This window comes from Panthera uncia, assembly GCF_023721935.1.
Source record: "Panthera uncia isolate 11264 chromosome A3 unlocalized genomic scaffold, Puncia_PCG_1.0 HiC_scaffold_12, whole genome shotgun sequence".
NCBI lineage: Eukaryota > Metazoa > Chordata > Mammalia > Carnivora > Felidae > Panthera > Panthera uncia.
This window is the reverse complement of record NW_026057579.1, coordinates 6698296-6713640: the sequence shown is the minus strand read 5'-3', so window position 1 is coordinate 6713640 and position 15345 is coordinate 6698296. Positions and strand designations below refer to the sequence as shown.

At 42.5% G+C, this 15345-nt stretch overlaps 1 long non-coding RNA gene across 1 annotated transcript in view; it reads right to left on the bottom strand.

Moving 5' to 3' along the window:
- Nucleotides 1-10621: 10621 nt before the first annotated feature.
- LOC125937280 (uncharacterized) overlaps nucleotides 10622-15345 on the bottom strand; it is a 50597-nt gene continuing 45873 nt past the window's right edge. Inside the window, exons 2-3 of the long non-coding RNA XR_007462340.1 lie at nucleotides 13105-13152; nucleotides 10622-10945 (exon numbers count right to left, since the gene is read on the bottom strand). This is a non-coding gene — a long non-coding RNA (uncharacterized LOC125937280). The remainder of the gene's footprint in view (nucleotides 10946-13104; nucleotides 13153-15345) is intronic.

Here is a 15345-nt window from a genome sequence, read left to right as displayed (position 1 = left end):
ATGTGTTTTTGTGTGTGTATGTGTGTGTGTGTGTGTGTGTGTGTGTGTGGGTGTTTGTGCTGAAGAGTATATCCAGTTAAGATGTAGAAAAAAATACGAGTCAAATGCTGAAAAATCTGTAGAAAAATTAAATCACAAGGGTTGTTTTTCTAGTGCCTGTCTTGTTTTTTTTTTTAATGTTATATTCTACTAAAATGTTTTGTTAAATAATTTTGTAACTTCAATCTCATTGCTAACAGTTCAGTCTCTGATGAAGCATCATAAGGTGCTTCCACTCATATTTCATTGGCCAAAGCAAGTCACATGGTCATGCCTAACTTCAAGGGAGTCAGAAAGTATCCTGTCATTATTCACATCAAAGCAGTCACCAACCCATGTAGATTCTACTTCCAAGGATCTCCCAGATCATTTCCTTCCTAGCCATTGCTACTATGCGTTAAGCACTCAGGCCTCTGTGCTTCTCACCTGCACTGTACCATTTCCCACTGCTGGTCTGGCCTCTCTCCAATCCATTCTGCAAGCAGAGGCCAGAGGTCACTTTTGAAAGCACAGTCTGTGCCCTCAGCAGAGTCCTGCAGATTTCAGGTCAGCATTCAAAACCCTTAGAATGACATGAAGACTCTAGGTGTGGCTAATGCCCACATGCCTGGCCTCATCTCCACCCCTCCCTCACATTCATTTTGCTGAACCCCTTACAACTCTGTCTCTTACTAAAGTTTACACTTCTGTTCCTGGCCCGTGCTACTCCCTGGGGCTGAGATACCTTTCCACCACTTCTCTTACCAGCTAACTAAATCAAGCCTTACAAAAATCAAGTCAAGAAATTTCTTTTTTTTTTTTTGATGTTTATTTTTGACAGAGAGAGAGAGAGATAGAGCATGAGTGGGGGAGGGGCAGAGAGAGAGGGAGACACAGAATCGGAAGCAGGCTCCAGGCTCTGAGCTGCCAGCACATAGCCCGCCGACGTGGGGCTCGAACACACAGACTACGAGATCATGACCTGAGCCAAAGTCGGATGCTCAACCCACTGAGTCACCCAGGGGCCCCAAGTCAAGAAATTTCTATTTGAGGAGACCTTCCCTAACTGCCCTCTACCCCAGGTTTGACTTGCGTGCATTGATGCCCCAGAGCACCCTGTGCATACTTTATTCTAAGCACTCTCCATACTGTGTTTAGCCTTCATTTTACTTACCTTGTTCCTACACGTGACTTTTAGCCTCTTGAAATCAGGAAATAATATCTAGCATTGTGCCAGATATGGATTAGGTATTCCCTAAATGCCAGCTGATTGGATGCATCTATAAAGATATGCCAGGCTTTGCGCTAAGTACTGAAGTCTCAAAGGTGAATCACATACACTATGCAGAGACATATATACCATCAATGGGACTATTTCTGGAAGAAAGAGCCAAACCAGCAGGACCTAAAAACTGGAGAAAGAAGAAAAGGCCAGTTTCCTACCAACTAGGTAAACAAATGCTGTTTCAATTTCCATTCCTTTCCAGGCCCCAGGCACAGCAGCCCTTCCTTTGTAATAAATGATGTTTTCCTTTTCCTTTATCTTTTCTCTCCACTAAAATCCTCTGACCTCTCTCCTTCCCTAAGAATCCTGAGACGCCTCTAGAACAAATGCAAAAGCCTAATTTAGTTTATCCCTTCCAGATAACACATTTGCACCTTAAACTGCTTTATCACAGTGAGCCACAAGTTACTTCTAGAAGAAATTCAGGTTCACAGCTAGGGATTAATGTCAGGATTAAGGACCACAGCAAAGAGGAAAAAAAAAAAAAAACACAGAGAATTTTGATCTACTTCTTAAGTCACAGATATAAGTGGTTTCCTTTTCGGACACACAGACGAGCTCTAGTGAGGAAGTACTATTCACCTGTACTGACCTACACAGGTAACAGGTAATGTCTCTGCCATCAGCACTAAAGAGCACCACACACAATGAAGAAAAATGGACCATGCCTTCTTTTCTCCAAGCTTCCAGAGTCTCCCTGCATTTTTAGTCTGACTCCACTAACAAACTCCTCAGGAAAGAACTGGTTTACTCGTTAAGAATGTTTGTATTAAGCATAAAATAAAAAATGAAAATAGAATCCCATTTTTGTCCTGGTTCCCAGAAAACAATATAACAACCACACACAGTACTTCCTAGGCTACACCCATTATAACATCACTAAATAAACAAGGAGGCAAGACAGGTTACCCAATTTTCTAACTTTTCAATTTATCTGTAAAATGGATATGATAATGGCACCTACTTTACAACAGGGAATCTCAACGTCAACATTATCAGCATTTGGGCCTGGATAATTCTGTTGTGGAGAGCTGTCCTGGGCCTCACAGGATGTTAGCAGCATCCCTGGCATCCAACCACTTGATTCTAGTAGCACTTCCCGCCCCCTCAGTTATGAAAATCAAAATGTCTCCCAGATATTATCAAATGTTCCCTGGGGTGCCAAACCATCCTTGGTTTAGCACCAAGGACAGAATAAACAAATCAATACACATCGAATGCTTAGACCTATTCCTGGCACATAGCAAATGCTCCACAACTCCACCCGGAGGATAACAGAGTCTGAAGAACAGAGAGGCAGTTTGCCCTGTAACAGAGGATTTCACTATTCTTGTAGAGTTCCTAATAAAGTTCCACATTTCTGAATCACCCTCCATCCATCAAAGGCCTTGGTAACGGGACCCAGGTGGCACCAGCCACCTGACAAACTTCTAAATACTACATGATTATCTCTCCCTCTCCCCTCTTGAATGATACAAGCAATTTGTTGAAAATAGTGTTTATTATCCCCCTCGATACTTGAATGCCTGCTCAGCCAAAGACGTTGTACACTATAGAGAATATTTCTATTGGATTTTACAAACAATAAATATAACCCATCTGGCCTCGCTGTTTTTATCTTTGTTTAAAGGCCATTTTGTTAGAGTATTAAAAAATTCAGTCTCCCTACTGCAGAAGGAAATGTTACTGCATTGCAGTGACTCTTTGGTGCCCGACGGCTGTCCTCGTGCTCAGAAGTAACCAAAGCAGCCATTCCACTGGCAGACAATGCTCACTGATAGAGTTTACCCTATCCCAGGCCTGACCCCCTTCCTGTAACCTCTCTGCCCATTGTTTAGTCAAGTACAAATTGGGCAGCTGCTGTGTTCAAATGCCATGGCCCTTAAGCCACAGACAAGACCGACTGCCTTTCGTAATAGACAAATGAAGATAAAGACAATCCTCGGTTTGGTCCTCTCTTCCCTGACTAAAGATATACAGCTCAGTTCATGATTCCTCACAGACAATGAATAGTGTCCTGGCCCCTAACCATCTTGGTCTCCCTTCTTGAGATGCACTTTAATTTGTCAATGGACTTTCAAAATAAGATGTCCATACTGCACACCACACCCCAGGGACAATCTGACCATCAGAGAACCCAGCAGGACTATAACATCACTGATTACACTCAGTCACCTGCAATACAACCCAAGATGTTCATCTCTGTTCACAGGCAAGGCTTCCCAGATGCTTCCTCTTTAAGGCAAAGTAAGACTCAGGTCTTTTCATGTAAATTCTCTTCCAACACTTTACCCTCATCCTATATATTCAAGGTCATATTTTGAACCAAAAATTTGTATTTTCTATTTATCTCTACCATATTTAGTCTTGTTGTCTTTTTCTTTAATGTTAATTCATTTTTTGAGAAAGACAGACAGAGCATGAGTCAGGGAGGGGCAGAGAGAGAGGGAGACACAGAATCCAAATCAGGCTCCATCCAGGCTCTGAGCTGTCAGCACAGAGCCCGATGTGGGGCTCGAACTCACAAACCACGAGATCATGACCTGAGCCAAAGTTGGACACTTAACCAACTGAGCCACCCAGGCGCTGCTAATCTGGTTGTCTTGAGAAGGAGCCAGAATGCCAAGATAGCTTGGAATGTTCATCCTGTAAACCATGGCTTCAGCTACTTCTTCCTCCTGCAACTTTTCTCAGCAGCTGACTGAATAAACTAAGTCAGGGGCAGGCAAACTATAGCCCATGGGCCAAATCCAAGGCACCACTTGCTTTTATAAATAAAGTTTTATTGGAACACAGCCATAATCATTTATATGCCTATCGTCTATGGCCGCTTTTCCACTATAATACCAAAGTGAATAGTTGCAACAGAAACCATATAGTCTGCAAACCAAAAGTTTTACTATCTGGCTCTTTACAGAAAATGTTTACTGATCCCCAAACTAAAGTCTTGAAATATATATATGTATAAAATATACATATATACATACATACATACATATATACATATATACATATATACACATATATATGTATATACATATATACATATATATACATATATATGTATATACATATATACATACATATATACATATCTGTATGTATATATGTGTGTGTATATACACACACACACACACACACACACACAAAATCAAGTCAAAGACAGGGTGCTATGGGCCTACAGTTTATTACAAATGATTAATCAGGACATTTAGTAACAGTGGTTCATATAGTTTTGAATACATGTAAAAATGCAGTCATTCCTAGGGTCTGTGTAGAATTCAGGATACATTCTGCTCTTGGTGTTGCTTGATCCTAATAATCTCATCAAAGTAAGAATGGGATTAATTAATTAACTGTTTATTAACTAATTCAAAAACTCTTCTGCTCTGATACAGACAGATGAAGGAAAAGAATGAGAACCAGAACAAGTAAATTTTAAAGGAAAGACAGGCTGGGGAGAAAATGTATTGTAAGAAGTAGCCAGAGGCCCAAGAGGGGCCTCTGCAGAGATAGATTTGTTCCAATGGTGGTTAATGCTTCCCACCATGCTGGCTTGGCTTTGTTAGGGTTTGCCGTTGCTCCAGAGGCACATAACTTAGAAAATTACCACGGTCCCTGCCTGAGACTGCTATCAGATGGGCTCCCTCATAGTTGCCCCCATAGACAGGTGATTACTTACCAAATCCCAACACTGTATTGGAATCCAACATCTTGCATGGTGGTAAATTCTCACAGCCTTAAGTCTAGGCAACCCAAAGCCATCTGTCTTCTTTTAAAGCCTGTTCCCCTTTCTCTTTCCAACTGACAGTCCCCACAGCAGGTGCCTAGAGCCAGAGCACAGCAGTCTAGACTGTGCAAGGTAAGCCTGACTGCTCAGAGAAAAAAAACAATATTTGCTCTTGAAAACACATAGGCACTAAAATACCCAATTGCTAAGAAATGTTCAGCCCAATGCACTGAGCCTGAAAATGATCTCTGACTGGGTCATCTCCCAGGGAGGCAGAGAATATTACCAAGGCTAAGGTCATCGGCTCTGGTATCTGGCAGACCCAGAATGGAATCTTGACCTGTGGCTTGAGGCTTCCAAGCCTCAATTTCATCAAGCAATAGTAACGCTTCCTCACAGGGTTAGTGTAAGAATAAATGACATAATGCAGGCACCTGGGTAGCTCAGTTGGTTAAGCATCTGACTTCGACTCAGGTCGTGATCTCACAGTTTGTGGGTTTGAGCCCCACATGGGGCTGTATGGACAGTTCAGAGCCTGGATCCTGTTTCAGATTCTGTGTCTCCCTCTCTCTCTGCCCCTCCCCCGCTCATGCTCTGTCTGTGTCTCTCAAAAAGAAACATTTTTTAAAAAGAATAAATGATACAATGCATATAAAGGACATAGTACCGGGTACATAGTAAGCATTCAGAAAATATTCATTCTAACTTTATCATTATCTTCATGTTTATATTAACAAGCACATAGGAAATATTTGAATGTCCAACGATGTAAGGCAATGCCCAAAGTATCCCTCTTTGAGCAACAGCACTGAAATCACATGCCCCATTTAAATGAGAACACAAAGGCCTTCAAGTTTTTAGATTTCCCCAAGGCAAGAAAAGAAGCAGTGATTCAAATGTGGAAAGAATGCTTTCAGTCTACTGCCTATCTGAGATACTCTCATAAAAGAAGTCATTATGTTATTCAACAAGTAATTGCCTTTGTTTTATTATTTTTCCAAATAAAAAATCAACCATGTCAAACCTAAGAGCCAGGAGTCCCCAAGTCCTCCAGCCTTTACCAAGTAACCCTTCCCTGTAATATTTGTATCAAGTACGATACAGGTTCAACTACTTTAAAAAAATAAAATAAATAAAGAGAAAGAGATACAAAAACACTGTGGGTCCAGCAAGACAGAAGTTTACTCCACCTTTATGGTAACAGTCCAGACAGGAGACAACATTGAATGGCTCTGCTCCACAAAAGCATGTGGGAACCCAGCCTCCTTCTGCCTTGTTGTGCCAGCTCATGCGGTTCCCTGGACCAGCAGCACCAGCATCACACAAGAACTGGTTAAAAATGCAAATTCTCATGCCCAACCCCATATCTACTGAGTCAGAAACTCTGGAGTACGGCTCTGCAATCTGCACTTGACAAGCCTTCTAGGAGTTGCCCTTATCTTTGAGGTCAAACTGGACTTACTGCTACTTCCATGTTCTTGGCCATGGAAAGGAGGAAAAAAGGAGATAAGGGGCAAGTCATTTCCCATCAAGAAAATAAAATGGAAATTACTCATGTTGCACATTTTGTTCACCCTCCCCTGACAAAAGGACACATCTAGCTGCAAAGCAAACATAGTCTCTAGCAAGGCAGTCACGTGTCTTGGTGAGTCCTAGATGGAAAAGCAAGAATAGATGTTGGTAGACAATTAGAAGTCACTGCCACACTAATAGAGGAAATGGCTATAGCCTCCCAGTCCCACATGATATGGGAAGCCCAACATCCCATCTCATCTCAGGCAGGCTGCATTTTCTTCCTCTAGCTTTGCCTTCTTCCATCCCCTAAATAATGATCTTAGTCAGGTCAGTCCTCTTAAGGCTACCCTCTTCTCTTCCTCTCCCTCATCACCCCAGTCTCTTTCTTTCATTTCCCCCCAAACCCTCACACAACGGCAGTTATGTGGAACATAAGTGTGGGTGTGGGGCATCCTAATGCCCAGTGAGTAACTTAAAATCAAAGCCACCCTATTCTAAAGATCCCCTCAATCATTCCTACCAGAACCTCTCCCCGGTCAACTTTCTTGCCTTTCTCCATCTCTGAGTCCCTCATCAATTCATTTCTCAGCTGCCTATGGGACTCTAAAACTGCTCCCAGATTCTTAGAGAAATTCTGCCCTCTCTTGGTCTCTGAACTCAGCCAATGGGGGCAGGAAAACAGAGCAAGCAGAACATCCCCTCATATCTAAAGGAGCTAACAATGAATTGTTCAAAACAAAGGCAAATCTCAGACAGGAATTCTTCTATCAGGTTGAAAACAATACATTTTTTTCCACCCCCAGCATGGGTGGTGCCATCATGCACAGCAGTTCATCTCTGAAACAGTGTTTTCCTAGCAGTGATGCTGTTGGATCACCAGGTAAATTTAACTCAATCAAATCAAAAGGGTGTAGAAGAAGGGAGTATGCAGTAGGTAGCATTGTTTCACATGTTTATTTTTCATTTTCAAAAACAGGCTCAAGACTAAATTCTACTCTGAAATGGCAAAGACCTATTAAAACATTCTTTCTAGAAGAGCATTTCCTTCCATGCTATCAACAGGCTATTTCACTTAATTGCCAGAGAGAAAAAATGTTTACTTAATTAAAATCTTTACATAAAAGAAGTATCAGGGTAAAAAGTTGAAACAGTACAAAGAAGTACAAAAGATGCATCTCCCTCCGAACTATGTTTCCCCTCAAAGATTACTTTGTTAACAATTGCACGTGCCTCCTTCCAGGAAAATAATGTGCGTTTTATTACGAGGCTTATGGCTAAGCATTAATTGGACATCTACTCTGCACTGGGCACGGCACTAAACATTTTTCACATAAGCTTATAACCCTCATGCCAGCCTTATGAGTAACCCCCATTTTACAGGTGAGGAAACTGAGGCACGGGGAGGGACCTGGACAACTTAGCCAGGGTCACGCATCAAGTAGTACTCCACAAGTAGTGGAGTACTGCCAGCCCAGGCAGGTGGACTCCAGAGTCCAGGCTATACAGCAGCACACTTAGAGGGATCATCTCCACCCAGTGGACCCTTATTTCTCAAAGGAAAGCTATCGAGACACTCACTCCTGGAACCCCAATGCAGCTGCTCAAGAGACGTTCCCTCCCACAACGATGCATAGCATTTTCAGATTATTCTCCACTCAAGAAATAAAACAGTATTTTTAAAATAAAATTGCAAAATAGAGAGATCCTTGTGGGAAAAGAGATCATACCCAAGGCATAGCTAAGAATTGGGGGTGGATAGCCCCTCCCTTCCCTTTCCCTGTGTCCTCTCTCCTAAGGATTGCTGATGTGAGCATTTCCAGGATTACAGATGAAAGAGGGAGGAGCCAGAGGGGTCTTCTTCCAGCCCAGAAGTAAAGGCAGGGGAGGCATCTTCCGGGTGGTTCCATCTGGGGAGAAGACTGCTCCACAGGGGGTGGCATGACCCCCGAGTCTCAGAAAGGGGATGGGGATTGAGCGGTGTCAAAGAAAAATTGCACCACACAGAGAAACTGGCAAAGAAGACTTTATTCAAGACTCTCTCAATAGAGAGGAGAGACTGAACAAAAGGCAAGGTGGGAGAGCTGTGAAGTATTGGAGCGAGCTGGTGGAAAAATATTAGAGGAAGTTAGCAGAGAGGCTGGCCAATGTCAGTAGGCCATGTGTGTTTGCTAATTGGTGCTATGGAAGTTAGACTACTACCTGCCCAAAGAGAACGGGAGATGGGGTGCTAGCTTTCCCGATGGCTGTATTTCAAAGCGACGGCTCCCAGATGCCAGAGAAAGACACTCTTGGCTTTAAAACTGGCAAGAGGCAAGGAGAAGATTGACATCTCAAAGGAGCAGAGAAAGAATTAATAATTGAAGTTCTTCCAAAGTAAGTGCTCTAAGGAAAAGGAGGTCAGAGGCCCGGAGTCAGGAAGGAGCCCTGTTGTAGGATTCACAAGTTGGACCAAGCTGATGGCCAGCTGGGTCAGCGGGCTCCTTCCAAGTGACAGGGTCCTCCACACACTTTGCACACAGGCCCTGAAGCCTAGATCTGAAGCAGGCTGCCTTTGTCCCACTGCAGCAATTCAAAACTGATTTTTCCTCTCATTGTGAAAAGAGCCCCTGTGTTTAGAGAGTGATTTCCCCCTCCCCCTTCAGCTTGGGCTTTCTTCCCTCTCCTTTGGCATCTAAACTGTTAGGAGTTTGAAAATCATTTCATTTAAAGAGAACTGAATAGCGAAGCCTTCTTAATCAGTTCTGAGCACTGAACCAACATAGCTGACGTTGCATTTTTTAAATCTGCCCAGCTCCCTGCAGAGGCAAGATAGCAACCATTTAAACACGGCTGTTGCTAGTGGGCATTTTTTTTTTTTTTCCTGCTTAATTCTGGGCAGCTTTTACCTGAGTGGCTCAGGTACAGTTCTACTCGGAGACAAGCCTCACCAATGGGAGGCCGTTGGCAAGGAAGATGCTGAAACACTGTCAATAGCAATTCATGCAGAAAAGAGAAGAAATTCTATTTAAATAGAATTACTAGTAGCATAACCCATAGCCTTGACTGTAGACCGTGCCTGCGTCTAACTTTGGAAAAGAAAAAATAGACTCATTTAAGCTTCTTCACGGGAGACTTTGTCAAAATTTATTTCCCATCCTTTCTGCCATCCCTTCTGCTGGGATGTGAAGGAGTTCTTCCATACCTCCACTAAGCCATCAAATCATCTCTTTCCTTTTCATTGGGAAGCTTGGCATTTACATCATGACAGGAGACATACTTAAAATCCAAAGCCTCAGCTGCTTCCCCCCTCCACCTGCCTGGGAGCAGGAGAAAACCTGTCAAAGCGGCAGTGGTCATTCTGGTTTATCTCACAACAAGCTAAGTACCAGATTGACAGTAATGGGGCTGCTTTGAGGAGTGACTGAAAGGCTGTGCTCTGAGGTCTATTTCTTCATCCTTTCTTCTTAACTGGAAAATTGATCCCTCTGTATCTCAGGAAGCACCATCCAGGTGTCATAAAAACATGGCCCCAGGGAGTCCCTAAGATAATCCCCCTCGAGTGTGTTCCAGGTCCCCACCCTAGGAACCTCCATTAGATTCTCTAGTCACTTCAGGCAGGATATGAACCAAGTGGAGAGACAGTTCTCATTTTGCAGAGAGCAGCAGAGCCAAGAGCCAACAATGCAGGTTGTGACCTCCAATGCAGGTTATATAGCCCCTCTCTCCTCCTGAGTAAAACCACACGGTGACCATAAGGGAGATCCACATCCACAGTGAAAAGAAGAAAAGAGCTATCACTCAGTGAGCAGCACAGAACCAGACAGAGACGAGGGAGGATCTGGCTCCATCTGATGGAGCTTGGTTGGGGGACAGAACAAATCCATCAACCTGCAAAGCCTGTAGCCTGCCTTTAAGACCTGTGCCGCCTGCCATCTAGCTTCCTCCAAAGCCAGCTTTGCATTTCAGGAAAGAGTTTTCTTAACTGTGACAGGAAAGCTACTACTCTCGGTTTTGTTTTGTTTTTAAAATGTTTTTAAGGTCATGTTGTTTTTATGAAACACCATTCAACTAATGTCCAATCAAGCCTCGGAGACTTCAAGATCTTATTTTTAAATATTTTCAAATACATATCTGAAAGTATTTTCTAAAAATGGCCAAATGAAATATAGAGATTGTTATGGAAAACTGAGAGTGTGGCATTTGAAAAATGGTCAGAACCCCTTCCCCACCCATGATACCCCAAAGGGCAGTGCCTGAAGCCCCATGCTTCAGCAAACAATGCAGCCTACCTCCTCATCGCCACCTTTACAGATCCACAATCCACACCATCACAATAATAACCAACTGAAATGGAAGACACTTACCCCAGAAACCCAGGAGAGTGGTTTCAATTCACATTCAATTTGGCTCTGAGCTTTCTGGAAAACAATGCAAAAGAAAAGCATTGTGAGCTTCCTGGCTTATGTATCTTCTCGCTAGTATAAGCTCTAATGGGGTCCAAACTCACATTTCTGGCTTTACAGCCTGGGGATAGGGGACATAAGCGTTTTGCACAAGTTTTACGAGCTGAGATGAATTTGAACTTGAACCCCTGGTCAATTGAACCTTTCTGAGTTCCTGTGCCACTTTGCACAAGGGTCTTTCCCTCCTGCCCTCAAATACAGCTCATCCCTGAACTTGGATAGCAGCAAGGCACACAGTGGCCAGGCAAGGCTTTGGCAACAGCAGGATTCGTACTTATGTGTCACTGGGCCAGTAAGCTAGAGTTTGCATGTGATTATGCGTGTACACAGGTACTCACATCTTTCAAAGCTTCCTCAGAGGCACAGGATGGAGAGAACTGTGCTCTTGCACTAATCAGTTGAGTGAACATGGCAAAGACTGACTGATAGGAAAGGAAATTAACACTTATGGTCAGGCCAGCTGAGCTAGGAGAATTTGCATCTATTCATCCTATTTAGTACACCTGAACAGTTTGCAAGATGAGGGAAATGAGGCTAAGATGAGCACTAAATAATGGAGTCTTTGGAACTCCACACCATAGGCTTTTCCCATTACACAATATAGGGCTCCAAACCCCATACTGTGTCTTTCTTCACTTATAATATGAGGAGATTTGTGGATGTTTGTTGAGAAGCACATACGTGTACATATGCATATGTGTATACGTGCAGGGGAAGTACCTTAAAGAAATACCCTAAAGGGTTAACAACAGGTTTTTTCTAGGAGTGGGGAATGGACATAGCAGAGGAAAAGTGAGCAGATGGGGAAGAGGGACATATATAAAGCCTGAAACTTTTACAATTAAAATGTACTTATGTGGGGCCCTGGGTGGCTCAGTCGGTTGTGTCTCCAACTCTTGATTTCTGCTCAAGTCACGATCTCATGGTTCATGAGATTAAGCCCCATATCAATGTCAGTGCAGAGCCTGCTTGAAATTCTCTCTCTCTCCCTCTCTCGCACGCCTACGTGCGTGCACTCTCTCTCTCTCTCCCCCCAAAAATTAAAAAGTAAATTAAATAAATTTTTTAAACAAAATGTATTTATGTATTACTTGTGCAATTAAAACAAAATAAAGTAAAATAAAATAAAAAATAAAATAAAATGGATTGAACCAGACAATTCCAGAAGTCCCTTCCAGCTATAGCATCCTGTATTCTCACTGAGCAGCAGGTTCAGCAACCTCCTGCAGACCCACTTTACCTAAAAATGCAGGGTTGTTTTGACTAACAGTGTGGAGCAATTGTGCCATCTAGCTGTCACATCAAAAATTACAAAGGACCTTTCCCTTTAACAGGAATTTGGCATTAGCTAAGTGTTTAGCATTCAGCCTTGAGGGAAAACAACAGCTTCATTTTTATTTAGCAATGATAAGTAATTAAGTTAATAGGATAAAAGTAATTTTATCTATGATAAAATTTCGCCATTATTCCACCAAGCCAACTAGTGCTGTGTTCTCTATTATCCCCAAGCTGACATTTTCACTTTCAGATTCATAGATTCACACAATGTCACCACCAGAAAGAACTTTAGGCATCCATTGAACCTGCCTGCATCATTTTACAGAGGAGGAAATCTGTCTCTGTGATGAGCGCCCCTCTTTTCATCAACAGTGCCATTCACCCTCAAGTCAGCTACTGAAGGAATGAATGCTGGGAGGAAATCTCCTACCTAGAAATGTCCCACCTACAGGTTCTGAAACTGCCACCCGGCACTGGATTAAGAGGCAAATCAAACCAAGCAGAGTTTGAGGTCATAATTTCCAAGACACAACTTTGGATCCATACTAGGTCAACATGAGTTAAAGAAAGAAGGTAGATAAGGATAAATATATACATTAATTTCCCAATAAGTTATCAGGGAGGAAAAAAATATGACTTCTAGGAAATTCCAAATAAGTTTAAAAAGTCACCAAATGATTGGCTTGTCTGGGACACCCATGATAGTGTCCTACCAGATCTGCTGCAGTGTGTGTGGGGCCTGTACTTGTGGGAGAATTAGCAGAGCACCCCATATTTATTTTACATGCAAACACACATACTCATACAAACACAAACACAGATGCACACATTCATACCTGTGACAGTAGCTGTGAGGGCAAATCACTAAGCCTCAGTTCAACCACCTGTGAAATGAAAATAGTATCACCAATTCCACAGAGTCATTTTAAGAATTAAATGAGACCATTTAAATGCATTTAATTTCATTAAATGAGATACATTTAAAGTGCGTGGCACAGTGCCCAGCATACAGTAAGCACTCAATAAATGAAATTAGTGGTGGTACTGGTACTATTTCATTATTGTTAAGAAAATGTTGGGCCCTGTAGGATCTTAAGTGTTCCATCGGTGGCATGTCAAGCAGAGGCCAAATGACCAGCTGTCACCCAAGTTATGTAGGAGAGTCCTTCCTTAGGTAGGAGGTTGAATCTCATGGACTCCAATGTGCCTTCTAACTCCATGTCTCTGTGACTTAGTCTTTCTATGGTTTAACACATACAAAGGGTCAGCAAGGTCTTTAATCTTCCAATCCCACCTCACCTCAACTGTGTCCTCCAAGAACAAACCTGTCTGTCAAAACAAAGCAAGAATATAAGGCAAGATCTAATATTTGGACAGAGAAAAGGAGGGGGAACTATATAGCTACAGCCCCTCCCTTTTTTTGTCACTTATTACAATGCCTAATATTTATGTAATAAACATTTCTTGATGAACTATTCCTCGGCATGCTTGCTTTCTTTCGTCTCTACTTGATGAAAGCATTGCCTTTTCTTTGCCCATTTAGAACAGTGAAACTGGGCATCACATGGAGTGCCTTTTCTTCCCTATATAAGGGATGTGTGATTTCAAATCATATTCTCACTAAAACTAAAGTCCTCTATGACTAACCAATGTTGAATTCTTTGTCACATACATGTTCTTAACCTTTTGCATAGTGGGATGGATGTCTATATCAGTCAGTAAAATCTATAAATGCACAAGTAAAGTACATTGTATCACAAATGGACCAATCATATTGAAACACAGTTTTGTCCATGGATCTCCAAGGTCCCATGAATGCCAAGTAAGAACCCATGAGAAGGGACCCAGTAAAGGATACACTTACCAAAGACACAGGTTGGGATGGACATGCTAACCAATGATAACCAGTGAGTTACGTTTGGTCCCCAGCTCCCCATCTTTGCAAACAGGTCATTATGGGCCCCATGCTCTCCTCTGATCCAGAGAAGACAACTTCCTTGAGCTAGCCACCTCTTCTCTATTTTTTCATTCTTTATTGCAAGAAAGAATGTTCACATAAGACAACACAGAAGCTCTACTGTGCTTTGTCTATTGTTTGTCTCCCTGGGCACAAGACAGAACACAGAGTATTAGGGTCATTATGGTGTGATGCACAGAATAACAACTTTGAGATGAGCCAGTACAGATTGTGAATCCCACTTCCAGCCTGGGATAAGTCATCGAGTGCTTCTTCCTCTGAGGGATAGGAACAAGGAGTGTTATAGGAATGATATAAGTGTCTGGCACAGAGCCTAGAGAATGGTTACTGTTCCATAGAAGGTGATTCCCTTCCTCCATACAAGGAGGTAAACAGCAATGTGCTGGCTATTTCCCCTTCACCCTTTCAAATCTGCTCTCTACCCATCTTCCTCAACTCTTTGCTATCAGAGGTGGACAAGTTCAGACTGCATCAGTGCATTCACCTGCCCTTGGCATTAGTTAGATCCCAGGCATTCAGAAATACCAGCTGGGTACTGGAAGAGAAGAAGAAAGTAAAATCAAGTTTTAAAATCATCTATCTCCCTCCCCATCAGGTCAGCTGAGCTGGGTGCACACATCTAACAAAGGCAGCCCTCTCTGGGGAATAAAGCCATTCTCTCTGGACTCCCATTACCACTCTCCCCTTGCTGCTCAGGCCTAGGGATAGGCTCCTGACATGCTAGCCCAGAATGATGCACCACCCTTTAGTGTTCTCCCTTAATCCTGCCCACACCATTATAAATAGTCCTTTCACTAAAATCTCCATGGTTACACCATTGGTATAGTATCTGCTTCCTACTGGAACCCCAAGTGACATAGACAATAGCAGACAAAATGAAGAAGGCACCTAGAGTAGTCTAGAAGGCATGTGTCAAATCATTCAGACACAATCATGCTCACACACACACACACACACACACACACACACCAGCTTGGTATTTCCTGTATTGATGTAACCTGGATAATACATCCTTTTCCTTGTTCTGGTAAGAATGCTTCTTTTTTATATTTAAAAGAAAGAAAGAAAGAAAGAAAGAAAGAAAGAAAGAAAGAAAGAA